This window comes from Camellia sinensis, chromosome 10 (genome assembly GCF_055761805.1).
Source record: "Camellia sinensis isolate YWXY chromosome 10, ASM5576180v1, whole genome shotgun sequence".
Taxonomy (NCBI): domain Eukaryota; kingdom Viridiplantae; phylum Streptophyta; class Magnoliopsida; order Ericales; family Theaceae; genus Camellia; species Camellia sinensis.
The window spans coordinates 69,105,552-69,125,890 of NC_138970.1; the positions used below are offsets into that span (position 1 = coordinate 69,105,552).

Sequence of the window (20,339 nt, forward strand, 5' to 3'; positions counted from 1 at the left end):
GTGGTGGTGGCGAGTGGGTGGCAGGTGGGTGGTGGGTGGTGAGTGGTGGTGGCAGGTGGTGGTGGGGGATGGGTGGTGGGTAGTGGTGGCGAAATACGGTGGTAGAAAATGGTGGGGGGGTGGTGGCTAGTGTTGGGTGGTAAAAAAAAAAAAAAAAAAACTCAAAACTCAAAACGGAAACACATTTTTTGAATTTACATTTTTTGACCAAATTTATAAACTGAGACCACTGATTTATAAATCAAAAATTTACTAAACAAGTTTTTATTTGAGTTTTTTAAATTTTTGTAAATATAAATAGAAAACTGAAAACGTAAGTATTACCAAACGGCACCGTAGTGTTAGGGTACTTTGGTCAGAAAATAATGTTGGAAGTCTTAGAGAACTTGAACTAAATTTTTTTTCCTTATCCTTAAACTATTAAAAACTTATGATGAGGGAGTCGAAAATAAAATTACCTAAATTAAGTTATTTGAGTTAATTTTTTGTTTTATTATATATATAGATATAAAATATATGTATGTTTTATTTAAAAATGTTATTAAATAAGAAATTATGTTAAAAATTAAAATTTTAAAATTAGATTAAGCTTATGTTATCAAATTAGAGTGTTTAGGTTAATTTATGATTTAATTTGTTAAATTTGTAATTAAGATAGGAAATTGTATGTATTAAAGAAAAGATAAAGAGAATATGACAATAAGGGTATTAGGTAATTTTCGTAATGGTTCAAGCCGAGATCCAAGTTTTCTATCACAAAAATTGGACTTAGTTTGAAAATTTTCTAAGTGTAAAAAAGTTGGATTTTTCAAAAGTTATGATTTTGAAAATGATATTTGGTGGTAATTGTTTCTTATACATTTAATAGTCTAATTTGATTTTATGAGATTTTTCTACGAGGTATTAATCATTTGTTTTACTTCAACGTCAAATTTAGAAATTTCAATCAGAAAATTATTTTTGTACTTAAACTGAGGGAGTCACTTTTTGATTTATTTGGATTTTTATTTTTTTTATATTTTTCTTTGAATCCAAATGGGTGGTATTTCCTTATTTATATTGTAAATTTAAATAAATGAAATATAAATGTAAAAGGCTAAAAGAAAGCATTTACTTAAATGGTTGCATATGGAAATAAGGTTGATGTACTGAGAATGCCTTAGAAACTGTGCTGTGTGACTAACTGTGTCTAGGGTAACCGCACGAGCGGTCAAGTAGTCACTTGAGCGGAGATGTGAGACTCTTAGTATTTTCACTATAGACCTGCAAAACTTTTGAGAGATTGCGTTCACTGCTCGAGTGGTGAAATGCTCGCTCGAGTAGTTTGTTTGGGATCAGTACTTTAAAAAGTCATTTTTGGGTCACTTTTCTTCATTCTTTCAGATTCTCTCTCTCTAGCCATTTTTGAGTTCCAAGCTCAGAAAAGTTTGGTTTTCATCTCTTTCTACTAATCTCCTACCATGTTTTTGTTATATAAAAATGAAGAGTATGATGAGGGATTTCTATCCATCCAAGCGGATCATATTTTCATTGAAGTTGGATTTTCGGGTTTCTTCCTCTTCTAACTTGAGGTAAGGATTTCTTTGCTACCTTTCAATATTTTTTATAGATAGATGAGTAGTATATTTGTATTGCATAAAAATCTCATGTTGAGAGATTTTCTTAAAAAGCATATAGAGGAAGTAATGGTTTTCCAAATCAAGGGAGTTAAATTTATGACTTACGGGATTTAAGGAAGTTGTGGACAATTAGAACTTGATTTTGTGCCTTAAAGTAAAAAGGCCTAATTTTGTCAAACCCTAGCTATGGATTTTATTTTAAATGATTAATTATTTATTTCAGTTGACCTTAAATTCTTGGAATTTAGTAAATAATGAGTTGAAGTAAGTATGAAGGGTGATTAATAATTATTGCAAGAATGATTATTACATAAGAGACTTATATCAAAGAAATTGATAATGGAAATTGGTTCATTGCATTATGGAAAGTGTATGAAATTAATTGGGATGTATAAATTGAACAAAAGAAATTGATGTTGAAATGTATGGAATATTGTGGGGTGCAAATTGCATTGAATGCTAAAGAGGGAGTTTTACATTTATTATTCATTGTGTTGTTCGTTTAATTTATTAATTGATATGATGGATTGATAGATGATGATATTGAAATAAAAGTCCATTTTCTTCCGGGTTGTGATTGGTAAAGCATAAAGCTTGATAGAGGTTCGCATTCCTTCCAGAGTAGTGTCCGGAAAAGTGTGTGGTCTGTTGAGATACGAGAAGGTTCCACATTCCTTCCAATTTGTGACTGGTAAAGCATAGCGCTTGACAAAGGTTCCCCTTTCCTTCTGGAGTAGCGCTCGGAAAAGAATATGGTTTATTGGTATGCCTTGGTAATGGAGCAGGTTGTTGATAGTGAACTTTTTGTGGGATAATTTTAAGGGGATTTGTATGCATAAATGTGATAATTGGAATTGGAGAATTGAACTGTGTGATTCAGAAAAGATGGAAATGAATTGATTTGTTTTATATGGATTAGTTATGTAATATGTGTTGGAATATATGTGTATATATTTTTAAGTTATGCTGATTATGGTAGGGTGATGTTAGTTGTGAATTAAAGAGTATGATGTATGATCATTAGTACTATATGGTTAATAGACTTAAGATTCTTATGAAAATGTTAAAATGGGATTTTTAAGAAAATTGTTTGAAATTACAAGAAAGGTAAGAAGATAAAAGAATGAGTTTTCTTTGAAAGGTAAGTGGAATTCTCACGAAAAATGTATTACTTATGTGTACTTTATTTTAGGTATAAAAGGCATATATTTATTTACTTATGTGTACTTTATTTTGGGTATTACTCATGATCACATATATCTATTGATCTTATTGTTGGGAATCATTGTAGATCCCTACTGGACCTAGTGTTCATCCCATGTTGTTTAACCATTTTACAGGAACGAAGTCAGGTACAACAGTTGAAGATCAATAATTTATTTGTTTGTTAGGAGTCCATGCAATGTATAGTGTAAATAAGTGATTGAAAGACTGAAATGAAAAGTGTTTCTTTTTATGTAACTGTGTATAATTGAAAGGCATGTATTATTGATTGTATTCAACGTTTCATTCATCGTAATTATGCGAGAGAGAACCTCTTTTATTCAATTTAGCTTGTGGTTACTACAAGAAAAGTGGGCTTAAAAGATGGAACTTTTTGCGACGGCACATTTGTCGTCGCAAAAAATGACTTTTTGCGACGGCACAGCTTGCCTTTGCAAAAAATGTGACTTTTTGAGACAGCACAACTTGCCGTCGCTAAAAAATGTGACTTTTTGAGACGGCACAGCTTGCCGTCGCAAAAAATGTGACCTTTTGAGACTGCACAACTTGCCGTCGCCAAAAAATGTGACCTTTTGATACGACACAGCTTGCCGTCGCAAAAAATGTGACCTTTTGAGACGGCGCAACTTGCCGTCGCAAAAAAAATATGATTTTTTGAGACGGCACAAGTTGCCGTCACAAAAAATGTGACCTTTTGAGACGGCACAACTTGCCGTCGCAAAAACTCTAGTTTTTGTGACGGTACCAGCTGCAGTTGCAAAAAAAAAAAAGAGTTTTTTGCAACTGTAATAGGTACTGTTGCACACAAAAAAAAAAGTAAAAAAAAGGAAAAAATATATATATATATATATTGTGACTTTGAGATGACTTCATATATATATATATATATTCACAAAATGGTTTAAATAAATGCAACGGTATTTTTCTGTCATAAAAAAAAAAAAAAAAAACAAACGAAAAAAAAAACGACGTCATCTTACTCTTTTGAACATTTCTCTTTTCACTCATTTTTTCATCTTCCTATCTCTTTGTCTCTGTCTCTCTTCTCTCTGTCTGTCTCTCTTTCTTTCTCTCTGTGTCTCTCGTCCATCTCTCTTCTGTCTATCTCTCTCATCTCTCTTCTCTCTCTGTCTCTCTTCTCTTTATCTCTCTCGCTCATCTCTCCCTGTCTCTCTCTCATTTATCTCTTTTCGCTCTTTTTTGTTCTCTCTCTCTCTCTTTGTCTATATCTTTTCACCCATTTTTTCATCTTCCTCTCTCTCTTCTCTTTCTCTCTCTCACTCATCACTCTTATCTCTCTGTCTATCTGTCTATCTCTCTCTCTGTGTCTCACACTCATCTATCTCTTCTCTCATCTCTTTTCTCTCCCTGTCTCTTTCGCTCATCTCTCTTCTCTCTATCTCTCTCATCTTTCATCTCTCTCTGTCTCTCTCGCTCATCCATCTTCTCTCTATCTTTCTCTCTGTCTCTCTCGTTCATCTCTCTTCTCTCTGTCTCTCTCACTCATCTCTCTTATCTCTATCTCTCTCTCTCTGTCTCTCTTGTTTATCTCTCTTCTCTCTCTGTCTCTTTTTCTGTCTCTCACTCTCTATCTCTTTATCGTTTTGTCTCTCTCTCTCTCCCCTACTGTGCTCGCATTACTCACTCTTGATTTATCTATCCACTACAAGAAAATGCACTTTTAGCGACCGCTTTGTCTCTCTCTCGCTCATCACTTTGTCTCTCTCTCTCTCTCTCTCTCTCCTCTATCTGTCGCTCACTCATCTCTCTCTATCTCTCTCACTCACCACCCATCTCCTTTACCACTTTCACCATTACTGCAAATGTCATTCCACTACTACCATTACTACCACTATCGCCACTTCACCTCTACGACTACTATTACTACTACCATTGCCACCACTCCGCTACCACCACTACCACTACTGCCACTACTACTACAATTACCTCTCATTCACCCCTGCCACTCCATCTACTCTACCACTACCACAACTTCACCACTAATCTCCTTCGCCATCACCACCGCCATCACCATCATCTCTTATTCACCACCGTGTAGACACCTCATTTTTGACCGTCCTCAAGACTTGGACGTCACCGTTTGAACACTCGGTGATCATCCTTGTTTGTGTTCGTCTTGAGTTCCTGGAGGCCTCGGCTACGCGCCTTGCCTCAGGATCTCTCGGCTCGACTGTTTTATGTCTGTTTTTGCACCAAGAGCTTGTGGATGTGTTCCTGAGGGAAGGGGATGGCCTGTCGACCAAGCCTCCTGCCCACTGGCCACCTTGCTTTTTAATCGGCCAAATGTAATGGCCGGCCAGCCAGTTTGACTGCCGGTCGGCCACTTTGATGGCCGGTCGGCCAAGTGTGGTTTTCAACAGATATCTCTGTAGACAGCTGGCACAGCTGTCATTCTAGGCCATACCCTAGCCCATACCTGGACGTGGGTGTTCTGAGGAGCTACACATTGATATATATCTATATTAATCAAGCTCTCTCTCTCTCAAAAAAAAAAAAAAAAGAGAGAGATACAACTTTGAGCAAAAAAAATCTCTCTCTCTCTCTCTCTACATTTTTCTGCCTCTCTCTAAGGTTTAGGGCTTGTTTGTGCTCAAAAGTGCATTTTCTTTGCACTTTTGCACACAAACACCTAGTTCTTTACTCCCTTTATTGAGCTAAGGTCCTTGGAGGTGTTTTTTGGGGTGATTTGAAGTCTTTTTTTGGTCCAAAAGTTGCTGATTTGTTGCTGTGCTTCAAGGGTGAGCTTTTTACCTCTTTTAAGCCTTGTTTTCATAGCTTGTTTTGCCATATTTGCATGCTGTTTTAGACTTACCTCTCAACTGAAAAAGGTCTTGTTTTTAAGTCCCTAACATGTTTGTTTGAGGTCATTTTGGTGTTGGGGGTGATCTACCCCCTTTTGAGCTTTGTTTTGCCTTGTTTTGGGCCACTTTTGTTGACCTCCGAGCTGGTCTTTTCTTGGCCTTTTAACCACTAAATTCTGGAGGAATTTCAGTGGTGGGGATGGGGTTTTGAGGTCCCAAATGGGTGGGGGTTGTACCCCCTTCCTTGCTTTTGTCGGTTTGTGTTAATGGCTCACCAAATGAGCATGTGTTTCCATCTTCTTGAGCCCTTGTTTGAGCATGTTGTTTATGACTTTTTAGACCTGCCTTGACTCTGTTTTTTCTTGGTTTGGTCACCCCTTGCATGCTTCTAATACTTGTAGTGTAATCCTACTTGAGGCTCACCAAAGTGACATGCTTCTCAAGCATGATTTGGTTCCTCTTCAGCATGTTTTTTGGTAGTATTTTGGCATGTCATAACCCCGTTTTGCATTGGTTCGGACACCTCTTGCATACTCCATGTATTTGTAGTGCAATCCTCTCTCTAGCCTTAATGTGTATCATGTGTTTAGACCATCATTCTAGCATATTTTGGCTTAGCTCTGAGAAGATTTTGTCCATGTTTTGCCATGCTTTAGCTCTATTTTGGGTTGGTTAGAGCATCCCTCATTTGCTTCTTGCACTTGTAGTGTAAATCATGCTTATTGGCCTACTTTGCTTGACATTTTACCTTTTCATTTTAGCATGTATTGTTTGTGTTTAAGCATGGTTTTGGCATTGTTATGGCATGCTTAGGGACTGTTTTGAGGCATCCTTGGTCACATGACATTGTTGCATGCTTGTTGAATAGTTCACGGTTTGCATAATATGACATGCTCATATTGCATTAGTCTTGCTTGCATGTTTGCATCCCATCCCTCTTGATCAAACATGATGGAGGTTGGGGTCCCTTTGTATGTTTTGTGTGCATTTCATTTTACATTGAAATTGCATACTTGGCCTTTTGGGCCATCATGCATCGAAATGCGCAATTGATGCCCCGAGGGTCGAGGGCCACGCTCCCTTGAGTCCATAACATGATAGGGAGTGTGTCCATGCATACATTTTCTTGAAAATTCCATGCCATACACTGCTTGCCCTCTGCTGCTGTCAACTGCAGGTTTCAGCAGGAATATTTGGCCGAGAGCACAATATTTAGCCGATGAGAGTATTTCCATGGTCGGTAGTATATTCTTTCGGCCAGTAACATTCCACAATGCTCAAGGAGCAGTTCTGGGGACTTTCAGAATTTTTAGAGGGGCAAGGCAGTGTAAACAGAGGCAACAGTGCTATAGCAGCGAGTTTCCGGGCGAGACGAGTCAAGCATGCATCATTCATGCATCCCGAGGTGGGGCTGTGGCCACCTTCTTTCTGCATTTAATTTGTTAATTAATTAGAAATTCTGTAATAATTAATTTAGTATTATTTATTCGGACTGTAATTTTTATTCGGACCCTCCGAGTGAGAGCAATTGTGTAATAAGTGTGCGTGACTATTTGTATGTCTCCCAACCCCACGTCTTTCTTCCCTTTTATTTACTAGCTTTCGATGGTTAGTCTGGGGCATGCTTCAATTAGCATATAGTATGATAGCATGTTTGCATCCATTCATTCGTCTTACATGCACCGGGCTCGGTACATCATACTAACTGCACTTGTATTTCAATTCCAAGTTGAATACCTGTTAGTTGCAGCATTTTCACATGCCATCTTTAGGATAGCCGAGCCTGTTGTAGTTGCATCTTGCATGTGTTGCATTAGCCATCTCAACATGAACTAGGATCATGCACATGATTACTAACTAGCTTCTGTTCTGGCTTGGAGTACTCGGTAAGCATTTATGCTTTAGCATACCGCATGCGTGTGAGTGTTGCCATAATAGCATGATTACCATGAGGCTAGCTGCTTATGTGATATAACTGCTTGAATGCCTGTAGATGGAGGTTGAATTAACTAAATTGGGATAACGCATTAAAACTGTGAGTTTCAAGCCCACTAGATAGTGGCAAAATCATCTTTTCTAAAGCCCACTTGAGGGTGGCAAAATCTACATTTTTAGCCTACTTGCGAGTAGCAAACCATTTTCAAAACAAGCATGTAATGTTTTGTTCTAATTTAGGCGATTTGGTCTATACTTGTTTGCTGTGCGCATAACATAGTAATTCTAGGCTAATAACCGGAATAAGAACACATAGCGTTTTCAAAAACGGATATCACGGTTAGTAGAGGCCGATCTTCGGATCGGGCGAGAGGGGGTGCTCATAGCTGACCTTCCCCAATCGTACCCAAGCTCCCGAGCCGAGGCAACTTTGGTGATGACGGACATGTGGCCTTTGGCACCGAATTAGGGTTTCCTAAATTCCCCCCATAAAAAAATATTTAGGTGGTGACTCTGTATCTGGCAAAGCAGTCCATGTTTGGCACTTCTTTCAAAAAAATCTGTTTTCAAAAACGATTTGCCAGATTTGGACTCTTTGACGATTCATCGGTCTTGCATTGCACTTTGCGAGATTAGATACAGGACCGTGACACCAATTGAGTCCGAACTGTAGCACGAGGCCCGAGGGCGCGTCTACACACCGTCACCACTACTGCCGCTCCCTCTCTTCTACCACAAAAAATTAGTTCATGATTTTTAATAAAAAAAAAAAAATGGGCCGCAGAAAAATATTTTTCATTGACCATAGAAAATTAATTTTTATTTTAGTGGAAAATATTTTTCATTACAATATTACCCCTACTTCTACCAAATAAAAAATAATAATATTTTTTTTCATTAAAATAAAAATGAAACTAATAAATTTTCAATCTTGGTAACTAAAAAACAAAAAGAAATTTTTTTAAAAAAATTCATTAACTACAAAAAAATATATATTTTAACAAAAAATAAAAAAATTTAACGACGGCAACCCTCGTCGCAAAAAAAAAAAAAAAAAAAAAAAAAAAAAAAAAAAAAAAGAGTTAAACGGCATTATTTTGTTATTTAAATTTCATTTTTGACCCCAAAAAATATATATATATATATATTATTTTTTATTCCGGTCCCTTTTTTTTTTTCCATTCCCGCTCCCGTCTCCCCCCCTCCCCTCAAAACAAAAAATCCCCAATCTCAAACCCAAAAATCCCTAATCTCTTCTTACCCCCCCTCTCTCTCTCGATCGACAACGAGCGGCGTCGGAGCAGCGTCATCGTCGTCGTCGGTGCTGCGTCGTCATCGGAGGAGCACCGTTGGAGTAGCAGCAGATCTTCCGATGTTGCCTGGCCTCACCAAGTCCTACCCTATCACTCCTTCTCGTCTCCACCTCACCTACGAAGATGTATGGCTCAGATCTTCCGATGGAGTTCGCCTTCACGCCTGGTTCATCAAGCTCTTCCCTGACTGTCGAGGTCTCTCTCTCTCTCTCTCTCTCTCTCACGCTCTATATATATATATATATATATGTATTGATTTGATTAGTTCGCCTTCATGCCTGTTACTACAACGTTTTCTTCTTGGGGAAATCTATTTTGTAGGCACATAAAGTTAGGATTTTTTTTATTTTATTTTATTTTTTGGTGGTGAAAATTTAGAAATATTTGTGGGGGTGTTAAAAGTTACGAATGAAAAATTTATGATGTGCATTTTAAAGTGAAATTTATATTTTTTGCGATGAGAATAGTTATTCCATTAAGTGGTTTATGTTACAAAATTTTATGTTGTTATTATGACGGGCGTACAATATGTGCCTTCTTATGGGTGCACATCTATGAAGCATTGATATTTCAAGAAGGTAGTTGTATTCGTATCATATCCTTATCCTTATCAGATGCTAATACATTTTGAATACTCACGGGTAGTTTCTAAACGTCTAGTATTGAAATTAATTTTCTTGAATTTTGACAAGTATTGGATACTTTTGGATAAGTCATGTATCTAAACTATTATGAAAATGAGATTGTAATATTTCTTACATAGCTATAGAGTATAATTGTTAAAATAAAAACAAGAATAGTTTTAAATACTCAATTTATCTCTTAGAAAAGAAGAAAATAATATGACTAAAATCAGATTTTAACAATTGAAAGAGCAAGTAAACTTGTCTACAACACATTAGCATATAACACTTTTAGGTGTGAAAGGGAAAAGAACAAGGGAGATATAAACAATTTAGACATGATATTGAAATGAAATTTTTATAAGACCTACTAAAAAAAAAATGTAAATTGACTATTGACTCTCAAACCAATACCTAGTTCCTAAAGTTGAGCTTATGTATAATACAATGTTAGAAACTATAACTTCTTTTTCATGAACGTATCTTAGGCATACCTGTATCCTATTTTTTTTAGTTTTTGTCGTATCACGATATCCGCATCATATTGTATCGGCATCCTGTATTCGTATCCATGCTTCATAGGTGCATGTAGTAACAGCTCCGTTACTTGTTTGCTTTCAAATTTTGATTCTAGGAAGATTTGAAGTTTTGCTCTATCTAAATCACCTTGTTCAATTTGGCTTGTCGGACGGACTGACTAGATTGATGCTTATTACAATTACTGTGATATGCAGACATGTCGATTACTTATTAGAATTGTTTTATTATTCAATGAAGAATTGAGTTTGATATAAGGAGGTACCATTGAAACTTCAACGGGGGAAGATAACACTGGTTTAACATTATCATTTTTCCCAACCCTCTAGAATGTCATCACATATGACCTGACAAGCCTAGAAAATCATTTATATGAGTGCAAATATGTGTGTGGCCTAGTGGAAGCATGAATGAAGGCTGCAGATATTGTGTCATCACCTCTGTTATCACTGCATCATGGCACGGATAACCGTGTGCTGGTTATTTCCCATTATATTCTGTCCATATCTTTCTTATTTGTATTTTATGCAAATATTGTGGGCTAGTAATACTTTTCAAGGCTTAGAAAGTAGTGATGATGGTTTTGCAGGGCCAACCATTCTATTTTTCCAAGAACATGCAAGGAGTATCCTTTTGTTGTTGTTTTTCCAGAAGACATGCATTGGGTTGTGTTTATAATTTTTAAAATTTTTATTTATTTATGAATTTTTTGGGTATTTTTTGAAGTTTTGATGGGTCTTATTTGTGTTGGATGCCTTTACTAGCTTCCTTCAGATATTGCACATCGTCTTACTTGTTTTCCAGAAGATATTTGTTTTCAGATATTACTAGCTTTCTCTCTCTATATTTGCCTGTATGTCTGTCTTTCTCCCCCATTGTGTTCACCTTGCTCACTCTCTCCCTCCCCTCTTCTCTATTTATCGAGCTCTCCACTACAAGAAAATGCATTTTTAGCGACCACTTTGCCTCTCTCTCGCTCATCACTCTGTCTCTCTCTCTCTCTCTCTATCTCTCTTCTCTATTTGTCTCTCACTCATCTCTCTCTCATCACCCATCTCCTCTACCACCTTCACCACTACTGCAAATGCTATTACACTACCACCACTGTACCATTGTTGCTACTTCACCTCTACCATCTTCAATTAATTTTTTTTTTCAAATATTTTTTTTTTCAACTAATCTTTTTTTTTCAAATATTTTTTCCCCAATTAATTTTTTTTTCAATTAATCTTTTTTTTCAATTATTTTTTTAATTAATTTTTTTTCAATTATAATGTGTGATCCCATTGTCATAAATAATAAAAATAAATATAAATATTTTAGGCATGAACAAACATATTTTTTTAGTTTGTGTTTTTAAATTTTTTTAAACATTTTGTTCAAACCAAAGGTGTTTGTAATTTATGTTTTTCTAAAAATAAACAAAAACTAATTTATAAAATTTTTGTAAATATAAACCAAAAACATAAATGTTACCAAACGCTACCTTAACTTTACATTATACTCAATTTCTATCGTGAAAGCTATGATCCAAAAAGAATAGCGCCAAAATTAAAAAAATTCAGGCGCCAAATGCCAAAACAAATATTAAAAAAAATATACATCAAAATACATTAACTTTTGGCTTCTTCTGACTTCTAATCAAAAAGAAAATGAAAGGGTCCATCAAAAGGCATGTAAAAGAGAGGGAGCGAGAGTGAGAGACAACGGCCAGAAGCTCCACCTCGGCCACCACCACCACCACCCAGCGCCACCTTTGCACAAGAGGGCATCAAATCGGTATTGGTACATCGATCAGAATACCCTCCAATCTTGTGAAGAGTCTGCGATTAGGTAACTAAAAGCTTTTTTCTTGAATTTTTTGATTTGTTGTTTTGTCTAATGCCCACCATGAACCAATGAGGACAAAAACTAAATGCAGAAAATTAAACACGATGCACAAAATTGCTTCCTTCTTCTGTTGCAGAAATCCTAATCTAGGTTTTTTCCCCCTCTCTTCTCAGCCTTCCTCTGTTTTGGAGTTGTTTATGCGAATCGTATATGTGAATCCTATCTGTAATTAGGTTTTTCTTACAAAAAATCTAACATGTTTTCATCAATGTGATCTGGGTTTTGCTTTATTTTTCGTCTTATCCCAAATGTTGTTTTCCTCTCACGTTAAGCATTGGATTTGACGTAGCTAAGCTATTTTATGACTGTTATTCATACATCCACCTCCATTATTGGGTTTCTTTACATTGTCATTTTCTTTGAGTTTTAAAAAAGGGAAAAAAAGAGGAAAGCGAAAGAAAGAAAGGAAACAAATCTTGTGAGATTATTGTGAGAAAGAAAGAAAGGATTCGGGGGATACCTGCTGCCCTTAGGGACATTAGTTACTGCTACACCTTTAAACTGCCAAGGTATGTATAAAAAAAATTAACTTAATTTTAATATGTATAAAAAAATTTAACTTAATTTTAATACATAATAGAATTTGTATTTGTTCAATTCATTTCTTAATGCATTTGAATTTTGTTTTTTTATAAATAAATCTTTGGGTTTAGTTTGATTATTTGATTAAAAAAAGGTCAATTGATGTTGTTTGATTACAATTCTAGATTATAGATTATTTGATTTTTTTCAGCGTATTTAACTTAGAAAAAGTGAGATTACTTGTAATTTTTTTCAACTTAGGAATGTGCCTGAATTCATCTAAAATTAAGTGGAATAGGTTTGAATTTTCCACAGTGGTGGAGGTTGTGCCTCTTTGAGTTGGTTCAGACCATGGTTGTTTTGTTGTGGTTATGCCTCTAATTGGGTTGCTTCAAGCCATGATTGTTTACTTTGGTTGTCAGGTGGCATGAGAGCTGTCACACTCTTCATGGTTTTCATGAAAATATTGTTGGCTTTAGAATTTCATTCTTAATTTTTTTTTAATACAATTCCAAAATGATGTAGCCATGGCTAGAACTCTATTTTTGTGTATATAACCTACTCTACTACACACTTAATTTAATTAATTGAAAAAGTTGTGGGTGGGTTTACTGAATACTGTAGTAACTAAACACACGCGATGCGACTTCATCTATAGGAGTGCTATATTTATCAATTTATGCAGCTATTGCCAGACTTCAAGATATCTGAAATGGTCATGAACGAGAAAATCCACAGAAATTGTGCAATATATCCGTAGCTTTACCTAATAAAATACAAAACTAAATACCGAAAAAAGATTGAAAAAATAAAAAACATGGAGACAAGTTGCTGAGTGATCACAGAAGCATAACGTGTGCAGAAAAGGCAAAAGATCATTATAAAGAAAAAGAAAGCGGAATTAAAGAAAAAGAAAAAAAAGCAACCATTGTAGAACAGGTTCCTACAATGAAGCTGGAATGTTCTTGAAATAGAAGCTCCCATGTAAAAGGGAAGTTTGTGGTGTGGCACACCAGCCAGCTACCTAGATACTGGACATTTGAGCATTTACATTTGAATTGTTATGATTTGCATGATCGTACAAACTTAATATCTTGATTTTTGGTTCTGTTTAATCTGATAATGGATCAATGTGCCGTTCTCCATTGTTAGAATCCTTGATACATTTGGTGATTTGATTCCAATAGTCTCGTTACTCTTGAACAATCATTGATCATTGAATATTCCAAGAATATTGTTCTTGAATCTGAATATTTTAGATCCTCATTCTTCAATGAAGATGGTGTTCTCTGCTCATGGTAGATGAACATGAAATATTTTACAGATTGTTTTGGTTCTTTAATTGTATCTTCTCATTGAATACGCTTTAGTGGTTTCTGTATTTTCTTGGAATTTGCCAATGACCAAAATCTTTCGTGTGTTGCAGAGGCTCATTAAGCAGCACAACCTCGTTGTGCTCTCTGCCTTGGGTATGGGTATGTGTTCTTGAATCTTTCATCTTCCATATTGTAAAATACTAGGTTTCTTAGATTGTGTATGATTGTATCCTCTAATTCTAAGGCAAATGAGGAACATGGAGCTTGCCTCTTTATGCAAAAAATCCCATAGGAGAGGTTGCTTTTTTTCAGTACAACCATGAGACATAATTGAACTGTCTTTTTATTTTGGCATGCATGTACTATATAGGTCCCTCAATCCAAGAAGTTATCTGGTTTTCCCAGAAAATCATGTGGTTACATGTTCACTAAATAATAAGAGGACATGCTAATATTTTTCAATAGAAGTAGCAACAAATTGAACACTTGAATGCTTGTAATTGGGCTGACACACAACCATGCAAGTGTTCCCAACCCAGCCCATAATTTCTGGGTCGCTATACCCATGTTTGGTACAAGCTTTTTTGAATTGAGAATGATACCAATATTAGGCACTTCTGAAGGCAATTTATACACAGCATCACACTTCCTAATAATACATGTTAACATATTAACACATAATTATATTGTCATTAATTATTTTTATTTTATTTTTCAGATATTTCCGAAGTAGGAGTTTGCTTATTATGGCTTTCATGCCTGTGAAGAATGTCACTAATTTTTGTTTTTGTACCACGGAGAATGCTGAGGAAAACTTTTAATTTTGATATATGTTATTTTGAATTATGAATAACATTATGTATTTAAACATTATATATGTATTATGGAACATTATCTACTGGGTTAATTTTGTTAATGTATCGTTATGAATGCAAGAATATGTTTATTATCGAGAAATTATCATTTTTATACAGGAATTTTTATATTATTATGCAATTATTGGCTTTTTTTTTAAATTGTTTTTCATTGAATACAGGTAATTTTAATATTTTTTAATTAATTTACAGCATGGTTTTTTTTTTTTTTTTTTTTTGCGACGACACCAAACCGTCGCAAAAAACAGATATTTTATAATTTTTAATAATTTTTAATAAAAGCCTTTTGCGACAGTACTATTTGCCGTCGCAAATAATCTTTTAGCGATGGCGCATTGTGCTGTCTCAAATATTTTTTAGCGACGACAGGTATCCCCGCCGCAATAAAAATTCTTTAGCGATGGCATTTTTGCTGTCTCAAATAACACCTTTAGCGACGGCAACGTAGTTTCGTCTCAAAAAATCTCAAAATTTTTAATATTAATGGCGACGAAAAAATTCCGTCGCAAAAAAGGCCATTTTGCCATCGCAAAAAAAAGGCGACGGCAACGTGCCGTCGCTAAAACCTTTTTGTGACCCCCTTTGTTGCGACCCCCCACTTGTTGTCGCTAAAAGTCATTTGCCGTCGCAAAAAACCTTTTGAGACGGTTTTGCGACGGCATTTTGTCGTCGCAAAAAGTCAAATTTTTTGTAGTAGGTGTTACTATAACTATAACGATTCTAGTTTAGACCTGACCTATCTGATATTCTGGATTTGGATTTCATTGTTTTGTATTGTTGTTCATGTCTTATTCCTCTTTTCCCTCCTTGAGTTTGGCTATTGGGATGTGTTGGTTGCATTTGGAACGGGTTGATAGCTTGTTTTTCAAAACTTTGGTTGCCTAGATTTTGGCCTCCATATTCGAGCGGTCTTTGTCAACTCCCAGCATTTTGGCAGGTCTGCAAAACTACTGAGAGAGTGTATTCTACGCTCAAGCGGTTCTTTCTGTGCTCGAGCGGTCATGCGCTTGAACGACACTTCTTGAGCTCGAGCGGTAGGCATCTGACTGTAAAATTTCTAAGAATGTATATTCTCCACTCGAGCGTCACTTCTTGCGCTCAAGGGATGTTGCCTTTTTCTATGTGTCTTGACGCTCGAGCGTCACTTCCTGTGCTCGAGTGGTAATCACTTTTGTGTCTGGACGCTCGAGCGTCACTTCTTATGCTCAAGTGGTCTTTACGTATATCAGTTCGTAAAAGTCACTTTTTACATCACTTTTTCGTCCCTCTCTCTCTCTCTAAACATTCCTAGACTCTGTCTCTCTCTAAAACCTACATTCTTTCTACAAAAACAGCAAGATGTAGTGATTTCTTCACCCTACTCCCTTTGTTAAATAGGTAGAGCGCACCTAGAGCTTCATTTTCATCCGAATAGAGTTGGCTTTCGGTTTCATCCAAGTTTTATTTGTGTTTATCTCATCTTTTAGCTTTGAGGTAGGGATCCTCTACACTTTTTTATAAGTTTTAACTTGTCTATTTGTTTGTATAAAACAATCTTGTGGTTTTGGAAGATTTTGAACAAACTTACGATTTTGGTTTACAATCAAAATAGGGGTTTTCAAATGGATGTATGTAAAATGGTTGTGGAAGTGGAAATGAGGTTGAGTTGTGATAAAATTATTGATTTTGATACTTGGAATGGATTTCGGAAGAAAATGGGTTTTGCCCTAAATGTCTCAAATATTTATTTTGTATAAATAAATTAAATTGATGTTGGAAATGTGAAATTGGATGGATATTGGTATGGATGGTGGAGCTGAATATGTATTATCACTTACATCTTGAAATTTGTAAAGTTTATCTGTATTTGGAGATTTTATACCTGTTTAGAAATATTTGTTTTAGGCTATCGGTGGATGATAACTATGATTGTTGTAGAAATTGCATGAGGATTAGGTGAATTGAAACTAATTTCTCATCCATTTGCATTGAGCATTGTCACATCTTGATACATTGTACATGTATAGCATTTTTGACAAAATTAGGTGAATTTGAGAAGGGGATGTATTCCATTGAATTAAGTTGTCATGTGTGTCCAATGTGAAAATCTCGAAAACTGCACGTATACATAGGTTCCGATTCCGGCGGACAAAATATCCATAAAATGAAGGAAGTAGTGCTTGTATAGCCTACGTTACATGGGTGCCAGTTCTGGTTTCCGGAGGACAAAATATTCGTGAAATGTTGTACTTTGAGATTCCCAGAGTTATGATTCATGGCCCTATTTTCTAATGTAAGGAAATGAATGATGGATTGTGATATAAACCGGACTTTGCATGGTTTTGGAAAGAGTAATGAGACGTTTTGATCATGAGCATTGCATATGCATTTCACCCTTATATCTTTGTTAAGATTTATATATTGTTTTGGATTATTTCAACTGGGTTTTGGCTCACCCTATATAGGAAGATCATTTTCAGATGTTGGTGAAATGCCTCCGCCAAGGCACTAACTTGGGAGGATTGGAGCAAGAGTTTTGAAAAATCTAGAAATCCCCTAGATGTTGATTTGTGATTATGTATCAATTTTAAGCAATATATAACAATCTCAATCAAACAATCAAGACAAATCGACACAACGATTTTACGTGAAAAAACCACAATTGGACACCTCCAATTGTGATAAAAAAATCACGGGCAACAGCCACAAAACAATCCACTAAGAAAATATAAAGGAATTACACAGGTATACTCTCAATTACCTAGCAAATCCACGCCCGAATTGAACCAACCTCTATGTGCCTCTTCCAATCCCGTCTTCACCTCGGAATTGTCTTGACGATGAGCCACTTCGAAATCCACCAAAGCTTCAGGCTCGAATTCTTCAGAATCCACCGAAGAACAACTCTTTCTTTTGTGTAGAACAAACAAATAATCCTTTGATGTATACTCTTTAAACCATGGGTTGAATACTCAATCAAAACATCAAAGAAAACTAGTAAAATATCTCCAGATATAAACCCTAGACCCCGAGAAGAAGATCTGGAGAAGTAATCCTAGATTTGGACTGAAACATGTATTCATAGAAACCTGTCCCGCGATCTCCGCTTGAGCGTCAGATTGGCCGCTCGAGCGGACCTACGCTCGAGCGCAAAAAGTTTCACTCGAGCGGGAAAAAACATATCGCAGTATTTTTACAGGCGATCAAACTTCTGGAACCAAGGATTCTCCGCTCGAGCGGGGTAATGGACACTCGAGCGGAAGACAATTTGGAATGCATTTTTGCATTTTGCCTCTGGGGCGCTGCCCCTCGATCCCGCCGTGGCGCTACCCTAGACCCGTCAAGGGGTGCTGCCCCCCGGGACCCCCACAAGCTGACCGAGCAGCTCGATCCCCGTCATAATCAGCGAAGTAGCAATCTTGAAAGCATTAACATCACAAACTTCTCTACAAGGCACAATTCGGGTTGGATTCGCATCTAAACACTCATAGCCTCACTGAAATAAAAAGTGTGAAAACAAATACAACTTAAAGGAGTTTTGTCAAACGGGGTTGCCAAGAATAAAAACCTAACAAGTTTTATTTTGTTTACATGTTGTAATTATTTTGTACAAGTCTAGGGTTTTATCTATATGAGATTTAAATCCATTTTGATGTAACTAAGTACAGTCTTGAAAAGTTGTAGCCTTTAGGGTATTTCAATTATCTGTTTAACTTCTATTTCATATCTTTGTTGAATGTATATTTGCATGTGTCACCCTTTTTACAACCGCATCTTATGTAATAGAGGGATATTATACTAACTTATATTGTTATTTACTTATCGTCGTAGATGGTTTATTGAATTTGTTTCGGGGCGTTACAATAACTATTATTGAAAAATGGATTGTTTATAAGGAATTTGGTAGGGTAAGCGAGTAATAAAATCTAGAGCGTGACAATTTTGTCACTATTATCAATAGAGTTAATTTTGTACTTTAGTTCACAATCATAAAAAGTTTCTTTATCTATTTGAACTATAAAAAATAAAGTGTTCTAAGACAAAACTATAAAAGACTTTATACATTATTTATTACATTCACTATCGTTCAGAATATATGATACTTTCGACCTTTTTAACATTTTCTATAACAACACAACACACTAACAAAACCTTAATTTAATTAATTGTAAAATCTTGTTCAAATTTGTTAATGGTTTTGACCAATGTGAAAGCAAAGATGGAAGTTTCTTCAATGACGCGTTCGCTTTTGCTTCTGATGCTTTTAAACTTTTTAACATTTTCTATAACAACACAACACACTAACAAAACCTTAATTTAATTAATTGTAGAGTCTTGTTCAGATTTGTTAATGGTTTTAACCAATGTGAAAGGAAAGATGGAAGTTTCTTCAATGACACGTTCGTTTTTGCCTTTTTCACTAATTGATTAGTCATTTCAGCTGACCAAAATGCAATGTTGTTATGATTTGAGTTTCAAAAGAAGTAATTATTTATTTATTTAATACTTTGTGATTTGATGTGTACAATATACGTCTTATAATTAAAGAGAAAAATAGTATAATTATATATTTTTTAAGTCATAATTAAAATATATATATATGATCAAACACAATATGTGGTATAATCAAATATATCAAAATAATATCATAATTAAAGAAAAAATTAATTATAATTAAAAAAAATGATATAATTAAAGATGTATATGGTAAGAGTTGTGTGTTGTAAAATTTTTCATTTGATTTATTGAATATTTAATAGTTGTTGAGTGATTTGCTCAACAAAGACTTAAACACGGCATATTAATAAGACAAACATTAGTTACGGAAAGTACATGCATCTTGTGACATCTTTGGGTTGAAATTTGCTTACTCATATTTGATATATATATATATATTTTTTTTTTTTTTCAAAGGTTAGTGGTGATTCATGCAATTGAAGGCTAATTTGGTAAATGGAAATTTTCTCAGTGATCGCTCAAAGAAATGGTGGCTCTAAATGTTCCTAAAAAAATTATTATACACAAAAAAAAAAATTATAAAAATTAAGTACATTTTTATATTTTATTATATTCAATGAATTTTTTAAAAGATTTTTGTATAAATTTTATACTTTTTAAGTATAAAGAGATCTAAAAAAAATGATGATTAAAATGTTAAAAAAATATTAAAAATAAAAAAAATACAAATTGAAACTTCATAAAATTATTTTTTGAAAATTTCAAGCCAAACAAAGTGAATAGTTATCACTATTGATGAGATAATGAAGGCAATTCATGAAAAATAAAGAGTTTAGCACATTTTTCCATTTCATTACCTCCAATTGCACCTTTAATGAGGTGGCAAATAATTACACCTTTAATGAGGCTATAGCGATCCCGGTTTTGCCCCGACCTTTTTTGTGTCCCGAACTTGGGTTTCGTGGTTGAATATCGTATCCTTGTCTTGTTATTCTCTTTTGACTCTTTGTATTTGAGTTTTGGATTATGTTGGGCGTGTTTGAAACGGTTGGTTGTTAGTTGGTCTAGAATGTTGTTGCCCAAATTTTGACTTCTTCGCTTGAGCGAGCCTTATGTAATTTGCTTCTTCGCTCGAGCGAGACTTTTTGCGCTCGAGCGAGAATTGAGAGTTCTCAGGTTTCCTTCCAAACTCAGCTTTTCTAGGGAAGGGGAAGTTCTTCGCTCGA

General features: G+C 35.2%; 1 long non-coding RNA gene across 1 annotated transcript; it reads left to right on the forward strand.

Moving 5' to 3' along the window:
• Positions 1-11,709: 11,709 nt before the first annotated feature.
• On the forward strand, positions 11,710-14,758 carry LOC114302114 (uncharacterized). The gene is made up of 3 exons (XR_014343279.1): positions 11,710-11,906; positions 13,912-13,960; positions 14,520-14,758. It is a non-coding gene; the product is annotated as an uncharacterized LOC114302114 (long non-coding RNA).
• The last annotated feature ends 5,581 nt before the right edge of the window (positions 14,759-20,339 follow it).